Here is a 15,296-nt window from a genome sequence, read left to right as displayed (position 1 = left end):
AAAAAAAACCACAAAAATTATTTCCACCTAATAAGAGAGAGTGTTTCCTCATGGGAAGTAAAACATCATGTCCAAGTCTCAAATTTCTTATTAAAAAAATGAAGAAAATTCTTCACTTCTGGTGACAACATTCAGAATTGAATTATTTCATCAAAATAGAGTGATTTCTCAAAGCACTCAGAACATAATATACTGACTTTTCACAGGGAAATCACCTCACTATGTATTTGTAGGCTCTTGTAGGCAATTAAAAGGAATTTATGTTGAATACCAAAATTCTAAAATAATCGTTTTAAAATATATATAACTAATATCCCCCTAAAACTGATTAGCATTTCCCTAGGAATTTAGAACCGAATTACATCATCGAATTCTTAGCCAAAAATAAACTTTTAAAGATCACTGGAAGATCCTAGGAAGAGGAAAGTTGAATGAAATGCTACTTAAAGAGTGAGTTTATAAAAAGCTGTTCAACACTATTGAGCAGTTTGCACCATCAGGCTGGTAAATAATGCTACTTAGAAGTCAGACCTATAGTTGCCAACTGCAATGTGTTGAATGGTGGACCCCAAAAGATATGCTCACTTCCTAATCCCCCAAACCTGTAAGTGGTACCTTATTTGGAAAAATGGTCTTTGCAGATGTAATTAAGTTAAGCATCTTGTAAGTAGATCTTCCTACATTATCCAGGTGGGCCCTAAAGCCAGTGAAAAGTGTTCTTCTAAGAAAAAAAACTTTTTGGGGAGAATTAATCTTTTTAATTCCGAGGTTAATTTGGTGTATGTTGTTTGTCTGAAATTGTCTTTATTTTTTTCCTTGTGTCTGAATGAAAATTTAACATGGTAAGGATTTGATTGGCAATCGTTTAATTTATCTGTGAAAATTTCTTGAGACCTGCACAGAGGATGGGTCTATCCAGAAAGGATTAACATGGACCCAAGGTCCTCCCAACCCTTTGAACTAAGTATCTGGGCTTGGGATCTTGTAGGTAGTATGAATTTGAACCCTAGATCTATCTGAGAGAAAGCCTTTGGTTACTAATTTCCAGTGAAGCTTTCCCCCCTGTCTAGAGCCTAGCTAGATTATTTTCTAGTCCAAGTTTTCATTGAGATTAGAACCCTCTTAGGGTCCCTGCTGGATATGAGGGTGTTGCTCCCACTTACCCACCTTGCAAGAGCCTGGGCCTCATCTCTGATCCCTCGTGTAGCTCTTAAGTCTCTTGATAGCAAGAGCAACAAATGCTCCCAGGACTCTTAAAGTTTTGCTTTTGTTTACCACTCTGGTTACTCAGTTCGTTTTTTCAACTTGTCTGCTAGGAATTTCCCTTACATTTTTGTGAGTTTAGCTACATATTTAAAAGAATATTTCTATTAAGCATGAATTAGCCAATGGGATGAGAAAGAAGGTGATAATGTATGAAGCTTCCAGGTCCTGCTCTTAAAGAAAAGGAGGGGTTCCCTCTCCTGACTCTTTTTCATTCTCCCCACTAGCTGAGATGTTGATAGCACAAGGAGCCATTTTGACCAGACTGATAATGGCAGCACACTAGGGATGTCAGAGCAACAAGGTAGAAGGAGCCTGGGCCCCTGACAACTTTACAGAGCAGAGCTGTTGTTCCACAGGGACCAGAAATAAACTTCTAATTGTTTGGCCATTGATATTTAAAGTCATTGCCATCCATAGTAGTTAATACTATATAATAATACAGCAGGTTTTAATGTGGAAAAGACAAGAGAGGATACAAGGAAAGTGTATCTGGAGATAGCTAAGGTGTGCAGAGGAGAGGTATTCAGAGAGAAGATTTCGAAGGTTGTTCAAGTTATTCTCTGCCTATTTCACAGTTTCTTTCAACGGCTAGCCCTGCTGTTTGCAGGAAGGTTTGTCTAACAGAATACACTAATGTGACTTTGTGATCCTTTATATATTTGCATTTGCAGGGTTTATACCCACAGGCTCTCTTATTTTCCTTAGTAAATATCCACATTGAATTATCTGTCCCAGAGGAAAATATGTACTCCTAATTACTGCCTCATATTCTGAAGGGCAAGGTATGGGTGCCTGAAAGGCATGACATTAAAATGTTTTTTCCAGAAAGTATACTTTTTCATCAAAAGTAGAATTCTTTTTAAATGATGTATACATGTTAAGTACCAGTATTTCTTTAAATAATAAAAATTAAAGACTGGTGGAAAGAAATATAAACAATTACATATGCCCATTCTAAGAACCATTCTAGTTTACTATTATGCTGCATTGGCTGATCTAGCTTTTGTGCTTTCACAGACTTGAGGAAATGTCATTCATTTATCAATAAATTAATGTTTTTATTCAGCATCTACAAAGTTATTGAGTGAGCTAGGTTCTAAGGAAATAGCAAAAATTTATAAAATACAATCTCTCTTTTGAGATATTTATAGTTTGCTATAGTCACTACAACGTGGTCTGAAATAAATATAACAGAGATGAAAAGTGCCAAATGTCAAAGAGGGGAACAGATAAGTGCTCTGCGAGTTCACTACTGAGAGCTGCCCTGTCCCTCTGATTCTAACAGCACTTGGTTCTGATTATAATTTTTATCCATATCTGAGGTCTTTGGGGTCCTTAATATGTAGCGCTTGGTTCAGCTCTCTTGAATTACTTCCCTTTTTCTAACACTGAAAAAAAATGCCCTCTCTTTTTATTGCAGAAGCAATAGCACCAAGTTGGAACAGCTTAAGCCATCACTTATGGTAGCTTTTGAAATGAATGAGCCATGAATACTTCTCTCAAACTATCATAACCATTAGGAACTACAAACAAACAAAAACCCAAATCAATAACGTCACAGTGAAATAACGTCTTGTTTCTTCTTTCTAGAGGAGACTGCACAAAACGCTTCATTCTCTTTAATCTGCTCTAACCCGTCATATACCATTGTTTACGATGCTAACAATTATAACGACGCAATAGCACACTCAGTGACTCATCAGCTCCTGCCTTCCAGAGGCACTCAGCTTCCACACACACGATGAGTAATAGCTCATACAGACATTGCTTAATATCTGTAATCAGTTTTAGTCTGATGCGATTCTCAGAATGCATTCTTCTTTTCCAATAAATGATAAATTATAAGGCTATCGTCTGGCAAAGAGAGAGTCATTTTTCCCCCAGCCAAAGATTTATTTCCCAGCCAAGCTGTTTTTGAATCCTTGAATGTCACTTTTAGCTGTTTCCAATCCTCTAAACAAGCATCTGCCAATCACTCAGACGTGTGAGAGGCAACACTAGAGTATAGAGTTATTTAATGGGAAATGTTGCCATCAGAATTGAAGAGATGGTCTGTCTAAATCTGAAGAGGGTGGCAACAGGGAATTAGAGAGGGGAAAAAAAGGATTGAGTAGGAAAAAAGTTACACATATCAGACACAAGGTAGTAGAAAATTTCGTAAATAGTAAAACTTCATCAAATTGGGCTAAGCAATAAAAAATTATAATTTTTAAAATGATGCTAAACTCTTTGAATCATCCTTGGAAAAAGATTTCCCAAGTGAAGAAAAACTTTAAATCAGATCTCAAAGAGGATATTTATTTATTTGTTTGTTTTCTTTTTTGAGACAGAGTCTCACTCTTGTCCCCCATGCGAGAGTACAGTGGCATCATCACAGCTTACTGCAATCTCAGCCTCCTAAACTCAAGCAATCTTCCTGCCTCAGCCTGCCAAGTAGCTGGGACTATTGGCATGCACCACCATGCCTGGCTGATATTTCTAAAAAGAGGATATTTAATCAACACCTAAAAATTCTTTGCATCTTCTAGTAGTGTCTGTTTGCAAAAGCAATTTACCTGCTCTCTTGTTCACCAAAGCAGCCCTTTCTAGCTAGTCTCACTTGACAATTCTTCACTGACTACCGATTTTTTTGTCTCTGCCCTATATAACAGAATTGAGTTTTAAAATGTTGCATAATTCAGGCTTCTTACTATAAAAATGTTTTGGATTAGCAAAGTTATCTGTTAACTCAATTAGGACAAATATGCTCATCATAATTATTATTCTGCAGTTCTACAATATGACTTTGGCCAACACCTTGCTGATGCACAGTGACAATACAGGTAAAGAAGGATCTTAGGGTATTTGCAGGATCAGGTCTTTGGTCACAGATGGATGCCTGGACTTCAGTGGTGGCTCAATCGCCTGCTCACTCAAGGTTCCATGAACCTAGCATGGTCACAAGTTATGGTGGGGGACTTGAAATTGTCTCCTCACTAGACTTTCAGTTTCATTGTCTTTTCATTTTCTTACTACCTTTCTGACCACTATTTCATGGTCTTTTTCAGTGTTTTTTCTTTCTCTACCTCTCCCATTTAGTCAATTTCCATAAGGCTCTTTTCCCTTCTTGTTCTGCATTTTCTCCCTGGGTGTTAGCATCATTTCCAATGTTGCAGTGGGCCAAATTTTTATTGATCTGCTGATGGCTCTCAAATCTATCCGTCCCGATTTAACCTGGCTTCTGAGCCTCAGACTGTGTTTACAACCTGACATTTCTACCTGGATATGTTCCATAAGCACCTCAACCTTGACCTATTTAAACTGAGCATGTCAGCTCTGAGTGCCCCCAAACACATTCCTCCTTTGCTCCTTAACTTTGGTGACAGCATCAGACTCAGTTGTTTCAGTTGGGAACTCATCCCACTTCTTACCATTTGATCACTAAGTCACAACAAATTTATCTCCAAAATATCTCCCAGCCCCCTCTCTACTCTTCATTATCCCTGCCATTCTCGTAATTTGAACCGTAGACTCCTTACGTGGCATTATGATCTTCTTACAACCTGATCCCAACTAATCATTCCAGTCTCATAGCTCACCCGCCACTCTACCACACATCCCATGTTGTAGACACATCAGAGTACTCAACTTTTCTTCAACATACTATGTCCTTCCAAGCAGCCATACTGTTTTCGATGATTTACCTGTTACCTGGAATGCCATCTTGACTTGGCCACTGTGAAAATTATGTCAAGATTAAGAACATGTGCTTTGGAGTCAGAGTCCAATCCCTTTTGTCCACTTGCTTGCCAGATGGCATTTCACAAATTGATTTACTCTGTGCCTCAGTTTTCTTATCTGTAAAATGGGAATAAACATATATACCTCGTAGAATTTCTATTATGGCTAAATAAGATAAAATATCAGAAGTCTATATCCATGGTGTTTAGTAAGGATTCAATACATAGTAGCTAAAGACATTTTTATTATCATATCATTCTTTAAGGCTCAGCTCACATGTCACTTTCTATGAAGCATTTCCTATACTCTCGCTAGCAAAATGAATCATGTTTTCTGCTCTAGGTCATATAACAATTGTTTTATACCTCTATAAAGAGAACTTAATGGATAGTTTTAAACTAATTGCATATGTACTTAGTTGTGAGATCCTTGAGGACAAGAACCCCTCAAGTCTACTCATCTTTGCAAACCACGACACCTAGCCAGGTCTCATGCTCAACAGATTTTAAAACATGTCTGTTGTTAAAAAGAACAAGACAATATTTTAATGCATTAGAAGCTTTCAGGTGAGTTCAAGGTGAACCAAGCACATATAAAATGATCGTTAACAAAATAATCATAGGGAGGGTCATATGATCAGATGTTAAATCCTGTGATTTGAGCTATAGTTTAATTAAATAAAAGATCAAAGTGTATTGGAGAATCTGAGAATGATTTTGTAACTGTCATAGGCTTGAGGTTGCCTTTGATCCAAAAAAAATGTTAATATCTTTCCTTGGGCCCACTTTATGGGTTTTTTTTCCCCCTAAGTTTAATAGTGTGATGTTGATTGTTTTAAAACTCAAGTGTTTTTTAAAACCTAAGAGTAGTCAATATTCATTATTAATAATTCAGCAAAACATGGAGTTTGAGAATACAGCTAAATTAGACCACATTAGTCTAAGAACACAGCTAAGTTAGAGTTAGACTGCCTGAGTTTGGAGGCAACGTTCCCTATGTCTGTGACTATGGAACCCTTTTCACGTTTGTCAGTCTCTCAATACTTCGATTTTCTCTTCTGTAAAATAGGGAGAATAACAATCCCTGCCCCATAAATTTGTCTTGAGGACAATATATGTAAAGTACTCAGCACAGTACCTGGCCCAAACAGAGCATCGCCTGTGTGTTCTCCTCTTCCTTCTCCCCTTCTTTCTCCTCTTCCTCCTCCCCTTCTTTCTCCTCTTCCTTTTCCTCCTTCTTCTTCCAAGTGTATGAAGTAAGTAATAAGTCATCATAATATCTTTATTTTGACATAAACTAAAATAAAAACTTATTATCTACAGAAAAAACTTCACCCATAGTGGTATTACACCTGTGAACTAAGTCCCTGGTTTTTTCCAAAGAGCAGTAACTCCACTGCAAAATGTGTAATTACTTCTGGGGGAGAAATAATAAACAAACAGACCAACAGTTGTACTAGTAGAAAAATTGTCCTCCCTATCCTCCCCATGACCATCCTAGGAGATTTCTGAACAGATCATTAGAGTTGCCACTTTGTCACATAGAAGATACCAATACCTCACAAGTATTCAAACATTACTGAAATGAAACAGAATAGAAAAGTTTTTGTATTTAGCAAAATTCCTCTCAGGGAGAGTGAATGAATGTGTTCTGTTAGAATAGTAGTGGTGGTAACAGAGAAAAGGAGAGGGGGTAAAGCGTGGGGCCCACTGCAGGCACAGCTTGATCTGCAGGCAGATGGCCCTTGTAGGTAAGACTTTGTTTTTTCTGAATAGGGAGCATGAGTTTGTGCCAGAGCTGCACTGTTTCAGACCAATGCTTTTCAAACTTCAACATACATCAGAATCTCCTGGAAGGCTTGTTAAAATATATTGCTGGGCCTCACTCCCAGAGTTTCTGACTCAGTAGGTGTAGGATGAGGCCCAGGAATCTAAATTTTTAAGAGGTTTTTCAGGTGACCCTGATTCTGTTGATCTGGACGCCACGCTTTGCAAACCATTGCTCTAAACCAGAGGGAAGATGCTAATCACAGTTACCAGTGATCTTATTTTTCTACTCCTCGCTCCTAAAAATAAGTATTTTTAAAAAAGATAACCAGTTTGAAGGACGACATGTTATGAGCATGCTTGATGTTCCTGACTATGAATTTGCTCAGAGTACCCGCGTGTATCGATCCAGCCATGACTACAAACTAATAAAGAATAACGCCACTATTTTTGTCTCTCCTGTATTTCCCCTGTGACATTGATCATAAAATGGCCACCTTCACATTGCCCAGGAAAAGAAAAGGGATTTAGGCACAAACATAAGAAAACATTTGACAAAAATATTACTTTTATAATTTGTAATATGGTGAGATCGAAAAACACATTTTATCTGTTTCGAAGATTGAATTTCATCAGTATGGAGAACAGGCATCATTAGATTGGTTAGAGATATCCGTTGAAAACAAGATTTCCAAATGCCATGCCACCTTGCATATTTCTGAGAAAGAGGTCTAAATATATTCCATTGCATTTCCCTATAAAATTTTTTTCAATTTGAGTGTTATAGTTCTTTTAGAATTTGCCTAGCTTAATAAATTTTGTCTACCTGAATCCCTCCACCCCCCAGCAAAAAAACAGTTGTTTAGTTTGGAGTGAAGTTTAAGGATAATTGGCCAGGCTACTCTTTTGTTTTTATTCCTTTCAAAGTAAATCCCAAGCTGCTTCAACAGTAATTTGATTCTGCTATTTTTTCAGGTTTCTCATTTTCAATAAACTTTGAATTACTCAACAACCCCAACTGTATTTTACTTAACTCTCCAGATTCTACAAGTGCCTGGTACACAGTAGGTGCTTGACCCATTTTTTGACAAATGAAGAAAATGTGCATGATAGTTTTGTGTTTTGCTTTATTTTTGAGACAAGGTCTTGCTCTGCTTCCTAGGCTGGAGGGCAGTGGTGCAATCATAGCTCACTGCAGCCTCAAACTCTTGGGCTCAAACTACCGTAAGCCTCCCGAGTAGCTGGGACTACAGGTTTGTAACACCATGCTCAGCTAATTTTCCTTTTTTTTTTCTTTCTTTCTTTCCTTTTTGTTAAGAGTGGGGTGTCTCTATGTTGCCTTAGCTGGTCTCAAACTCCTGGCCTCAAGCTATCCTCTCACCTCTGCTTCCCTAGTTTCTGGGATTATAGGTGTGAGCCACCTCACCTCCGCTTCCCTAGTTTCTGGGATTATAGGTGTGAGCCACCGTTCCTGGCTAATACTTTTGCAATTGAATTATAATCACCCCGCAGGAACTTTTCTCCTGCAACCCACTGCTTCACAGTCAGTCACATAACCAATCAGATCCCAAACCTTCAATAAAAAGCAGAACCTGCGACAGAGCCATTCAGTTGGGCGTGGGTGGTGGTGTGATTAGAGTGGTCAGTTGGACAGAGTTTTGTTCTCAGAAGGGAAACTCATCATTATCTATGCTTTATTGCTTATATTCACAGCTAATTTTTCACAGGATCTGAATCTAGTTTATAGAATGGACATTTCCCTTAGAAAAGACCCAAATAGTATATTTCCAAATGATAACTTTTTTAAGATTTTAAAGTATAGTTAAGAGAAGGTATAATCTATGTACTTGATACATCTTCTTCATTAAAAGTGATCAAGTTGTTTCTTTTGATATTAAAAGTGTAATTCTATTTGATAAAATTTTATATAATAAAGAGTCAGACTCATTTCTGGTGTCTGGCTGCTGACAGCTTTCAAGCCCCACCACTCTCTCTTCCTCTCTGCCTACTCTGTGTGAGCTGATGACAGCCCAGGTGCTGCCTCCCTTGGCACTGGTGGCAATGTCAAGTTCACAAGCTCCCATCCCTGGACATGGGAACCCTCTCCGCAGCCCACTCTCTGACGCCATAAGCCCCAAGCTCAGTCTCCTTTCCATGCTCTCCTAAACTATTTTTGGATCTGCTTCGGAGCCTGCCCTTCTATCTCCAGAAAGCCTCATTATGTGAATAATAAAACTTTTCCAACCCTCTTAGTGCAGAAGTGGCATCATCAGTCTCAAGATCTGAACCAGATTTTGAGTAGAGGGACCATTAATCTCCAAAAAGTTACCAGAACAACTGGTATGTGGAATATATAAAGAACTCTCATCATTCAATAATAAGAAAAAACACTCCAATAAAAATGAGCAAAAGATTTAAACAATCACCTTACAAAATAAGATACACAGATTGCACCCAATCACGTGAAAAGATGATAAACATCATTTGTCAACAGGAAAATGCTAACTAAAACCATAATAAGACATAACTACACACCTATTAGATGGCTAAAAAAAAAATTTTAAATGACAATATTAAATGCTAGTGAGGATGTAGAGCAACTGGAACTCATACATTGCTGGTAGGAGTGCAAAATAGTATAGCCTCTTGGGAAAACAGTTTAGCAGTTTCCTATAAAGGTAAGCATGCATTTAGCATATAATACAGCAATCTCACTCCTAAGTAAGAATAATGAAAACATATGTATACAAAAAAACCTGTATACACTTGTTTATAGTGGCTTTTATCATAATCTCAAAAAAACTGTACACAGTCAAATGTCCACCAACTGGTGAATGAACAACCAAACTTTGGTACGTACATAATATGAAATACTCCTCAGTAATAAAAACGGATCCACTACTGACACAAGCAACCACATGGGTGAATTTTAAATGTATTATGGCAAGTGAAAGAAATCAGACTTAAAAGACTATGTAGCATATGGTGCCATTTGCATGACATTTTGGAAAAGGTGAAACTACAAGGAGAAGAAACAGATCAATGGTTGCTAGGGTCTGAAAGTGGGAAGAAAAGTTTGACTCCAAAGAGACAAGAGAGAATTTTGGAGGGTGATGGGAATGTTTTATATCTTTCCTGTGGTGGTGGCCGTTATGTGACATTTGCATCTGTCAAAATTCATAAAACTGAACACGACATATACTGTATTTAAAGTATACCTCATAAATCTGGCTTTAGCTAAGTTGTGATTCTAATTAGTCAATGTCTTCAACACCATTTTAGCCAACCTGTATAAAATATATAGCACCACTCTTTCCAAATGTATTGGGATGTTTCTCCTCTCAAAATTGAGAAGTGCAGGAACCAAATAAAAATCATAAAATTTTGTGCCATGAGGACTCTAAAGAACAAAAAGATTTCCCTCTCCTTGTTTGCCACGTCTTGTTTCCCTTTGCTGTTTCAGGGTAGTGGTAGCAAAAATTAAATCCTATTTTTTTAGACTGCTCACTGGAGATTAAGTAAATTCAAGAGTTGCCCTGAAAACATCCTAAATGGTTTGCGTTCATTCAACATTTTGCCTGATAGCATTTTTGCTCCTGTATCTTATCAATGAAGGGGTAATTTTAGATAAGTGTAAATCATTAGAAGGATAAGCATTTAGTGTGGATATTTAAGCATTCATATTGGCCACAAGAATAATTTGATTAAATAATTTGGACAGATTCTCTCTCCGTATAATTCTATGGGGAACCAACGGGGACAGCATCCGCTCCCTAAGGGACTGAATGAAATAGATAATCCTGCAATCAAACAAGCAAAGAGAAACATTTTACTAAAGATGGGGCTTTCTGTCTTCATTAGAAAAATTGAAGATGCTCTAAAGAACTCCATTAAGGATAATGGTACCTCTTAGAAGAACTGTGTGCTCCATAGCTTAGGTGCTTGATTAAATGGCTAATTCACCCTCTTATCTAATTGATCTTGTTTTCTCCTCTTTAATCCTGCCCTTGAGAAATCCAGAAGTAAATTACAAGTAACAACTAGCAACTTCTTTCCTTTACTTATCAAGGAATGCCAAACTGTGTCTACTGCTATAGGTAGGTCCTCTCAATACCTGGAGATGATGAACCGAATTCTGGGGTGACTGTACTTCCTTTGGGAAGACGGCTCCTAGCTACTCTTCTGAAAATGCAACTGGCTATCATGGAGGAAAGAAAGAAGTTCCCCATCACACTCATTTCCCTTCTTTTCGAAGAAAAAGCCCTTCACTATTGTGAGCAAAAAAGGACTTGTCCCTTGATCCACTTCCATGTTCCCACAGAGCCCTACAGGGGAGGTTATCTCCAGAGAGAGGTCAGGGGATATCCCTGAGCAAACATGGAAGCTGACTGGCAATTTCAAAGGGGCTTTGACAATAAATCAATATCTATTCCACCATTCACAAAGTGTGATATGTAGGAGTGTGCTTTTCAACCACTCTCGGTTGCCACATATATGATTGATGACATTTATATGTGTGACATAGTTCATTCATTTATTTTGGACATAGCCATTGAGCACCTACTATGGACTAGGTGCTGTTCTAGACACTACCAATACCACAGTGAACAAATAGACCATCGTTAGTCCCCTGTGGGAGTCTGAATTTCAGTAGTGCAGACAGGTAATAAATAAGATTTTATATATATATATATATTTTAAAGTATAAGTAAGTACTTACGTTTATTGACCATTAGTCTATCTTCTTTTGAAAAGCTTCTGTTCTTGTCTTTTGCCCACTTCTTAATGGGATTGTTTGAGTTTTTTCTTGTTGATTTGCTTGAGTTCTTTATAGATTCTGGCTATTAACCCTTTATCAGATGTATTGCATGTGAATATTTTCTCCCATTCTGTAGGTTGTCTATTTTCTCTGTTGATTGTTTTTTTTGGCTGTGCAAAACTTTTTAATCAAGTCCCATTTATTTATTTTTGTTGATGTTATGATTGCCCTTGGGGTCTTCTTCATAAATTCTTTGCCTAGGATGACATCTAGAAAAGTTTTTTCCAAAATTTTCTTTTAGAATTCTTATGGTTTCATGTCTTATATTTAAGTCTGTGAACCATCTTGGATTAATTTTTGTGAGTGGTGAGAGATATGGATCCTGTTTCAATCTTCTGCATTGGCCATCCAATTTTCCCAGAACCATTTATCGATAGGGATTCTTTTCTTCAGTGTATGATGCTGTCTACTTTGTCAAAGATCAGATGGCATATGTGGTTGGTTTTATATCTGGGTTCTCTGTTCTGGGTGATGGGCACACTTAAAACTTTGACTCAAGCAAGACAAAAGCAATCCATGTAACCAAAACATTTGTACCCCTGTAATATTCTGAAATAAAAAATAAAAAAAGTATAAATAAGTACTTATTTAAACATAAATAAGTACTGTGTATCTTAGGCAGCACTAGTATTATAAAGAAAAATAAAGTAGGGAAAAATGATTGGAATGATTGGAAATGTCAGGGCAGAGAATCATAATTTTGGATAGTGGCTGTTGCCCTTATAAGAAGGCCATGTGAAGATGAAGGGAGAGATCGGAGTGATGCATCTATAAGCCAAGAACACCAAGGACTTCCAGCAACCAGCAAAAGCTAGAAAGAGGCAAGGATGGATTCTTCTCTAGATCCAAAAGAGGGAGCATAGATCTGCCAACACCTTGATCTCAGACTTATAGCCTCCAGAACTCTAAGAGAATAAATTTATTTTATTTTATACCACCCAGTCTGTGATACTTTGTTATGGCAGCCCTAGAAAACTACTATACTCATGAAGATAGAGCCAACAGAAATTGCTGATGAACCAGTGAGTGTAGTGAGGAAAATGAGAAGAATACATCAAAATTTTAGGTTGGAGCAAATGAGACAATTAGGTTTAGGGGCAATATTTGGAGTTCAGTTTTGGACATGTTTTACTAAAACATCCATATACCTAATTGAGCCATACAATATTTAAATTATTTACTAAATTCTAGGGGAGAATAAGTGGAAGGTAAATTATACTGTTTCATGGGCCCCAGATAGAAATGAGGACCATAGAGCTAACAAAGAATAGACATTAACAGATTATTTAAATACACGTTTAATTATCAAGAAACAACTTGAGTACAAGGTTGTACACCAAATCATCCTGCTTTATTAGTGTATGGATCTCTTTCTTCCTTTCTGCTGCCAATGAAAACCATATGGAGTATGAGACACATGGGGTACAGGGGATGAGTATTAAGTAAGCCACCTATAGAGTTATGGCCTAAAACAAAAGGAACTTAATTACAAAACAGCACCATTGATCATATTTTAATGCAACACTGGAATTGTCTTCCATTGAGACACCTCGGAGAATATATGCAATAAGACCACTGTAAAATATACTTACAGGCTTCTGATTAAAAATGATGGAGTGTTTTCTACTCTCCCTTCCCTTGAAATCTATCAAAAACAAAAAGAAGAATGAAAAGGTAGATTCAAATCACTATTTCCTTTAAAAAAAAAATGGCTTACAACACCAAACCATAGGCCATAATGAATATTTGCCAAATGCCATGAAATTTGGACCAAAATTATGACGCATGCAGAAAGCTGACAGAAATTTCTTCAGACCTCAGGCATGAAGGAGATTTTTCTGAAAGTAAGTACAATGTAGTAACAAAATGGGAAGCTTTGAGACCGCAAACAGCCAACCCACCCCCCAACATTTGCAAAGTGAGGTGCCAGGTAACCAATGCAGAATTTGCAAAGATGTGGCAGAAAACTGGATTTGCCTCTATTCACCCAACATCCACCACAGAGGGATAAACAGGTTGAAATTGAAGTTCAAGGAAGAATGTCTCTGGAAGAAGGTGATGGACATTGACGGTATTTTTCTTTCCTCAACCTGCACATTCACATTCTCACCCTCACTCTGCCACAATGGAGGAGCAGGACTTGCTTCTCTCAGCTCAAGCCAATGAGAGGTACTTCCAGGTAATCACTGTAGCAGCTTGGCTTGCGTCCCCAGGAGTTAGTGGGATACAAATACAACTTCTCGACCACTAGTGTGACAGTCTAAGGGTAAGAAATTGTGCAAAAAGAGCAGATGGTTGCCCTAGGAACAGCCTGCAGTTTATCAAGGTAAAGAATGCATGGATTTGGGACAAATGCTTTGTTTAAAAGGAATTTAAGGCACCATCCTTTTTTCTTAAAAGATAGCATAAAGAAAAGTTTTAAGAACTCAAGGAAGGGGTGATAAAACAACAGAAGATAAAAAAAGAAAGTGGGCAGGACTCAGGAAAGAAATAGAAGAGAAAAAGAGTAACTCTTATAGACCTGAAAACCATATGAGAAACTAGCAGAATAAATGATTGAAAAGAGTCAGCAATATGTTTGAAAAATAAGAGAAAATCATATAAAATAATATACAGATAGGGAAAGTGATTAGAGATATGGTTATAGATATTAAAGACAAAGCAGTTACAACATTGTCTAACTGATGTTTCTAAAAATAATAACAGAAAACATGGTACATGGAATCAATACATTATAGCAAAATGTTCTTAAAATAGTCTTGAATCTTTGAAAAGTTAGTGAATTTATAAAGTGGAGGGAATCATGAGGACAGAACAGAATTTCCATGTAAAAATTGGAAAGTTTAGAAAAGAGGGGCTAGGGTAAGTCTAAGAAGATTAATTTTCTTGTATTAATAGTGGGAAGTCAACTGATATGGCCTAAAATGGAAACGTATAACTAAATACACACTCACATCATGACTCTAATCTCACGTTGTTTTTCATTATCTTCCTTAAACTTGCAGAAATATTTTAGAAACTAATAGCTCTCATGATGAAGAAATATTTCCTCCTACTATGTAGTATGATCTTATTTTAGAAAATGATGCCTAATCATCTTGATATTTGTATAGATGCATAGAGAAATAATATAGATGATGTTTGCCAGATGTAGATGGTAATTATTTCTGGGTGGTAGGATTTGGAATAATTTTTAACTTTCTTCCGCTTATTTTTCTATATTGCTTGACTAATTATAATAACCATGTATAATTTTTTTGTAAAAACAATTAATTTATAAAATACAGGTTCATAATTCCTTATTCAAAACCCTTGGAACAAAATGTATTTCAAAATTAGACTTTTTCAAATTTTAGAAGGGTAATAAAGTACTTATGGAACATCTTTTGGGTCTCTGGGCCAGCACCCCAAATTCAAGCATATTAATATCCCTACAGCAAAAATATGCATATTCATATACAGGGGGAAATTATGACTATAATTAGCCTTTCTAATGTCGGTTCAGGTCAAGTGTTATCAAATGATAAATGATAATGATTTTTCTGCAAACCAACAAAAATTTTTTCACTTTCAGAGTGCTTTTGGTTATAGTTTTGTGGGTATGGAAATATAGACCATTACACAATAGTCCCTCCCCTTTTATTCATGATTTTCTTGCCATGGTTTCAGTTACCTGTGGTCTGAACAATAGGTGAATATGGCACAATGAGATATTTTGAGAGAGA

The sequence above is a fragment of the Propithecus coquereli genome, unplaced genomic scaffold (genome assembly GCF_000956105.1).
Source record: "Propithecus coquereli isolate 6110/MARCELLA unplaced genomic scaffold, Pcoq_1.0 Scaffold11, whole genome shotgun sequence".
NCBI lineage: Eukaryota > Metazoa > Chordata > Mammalia > Primates > Indriidae > Propithecus > Propithecus coquereli.
The sequence above is the reverse complement of the archived record's forward strand: the minus strand, read 5'-3'. Positions refer to the sequence as shown.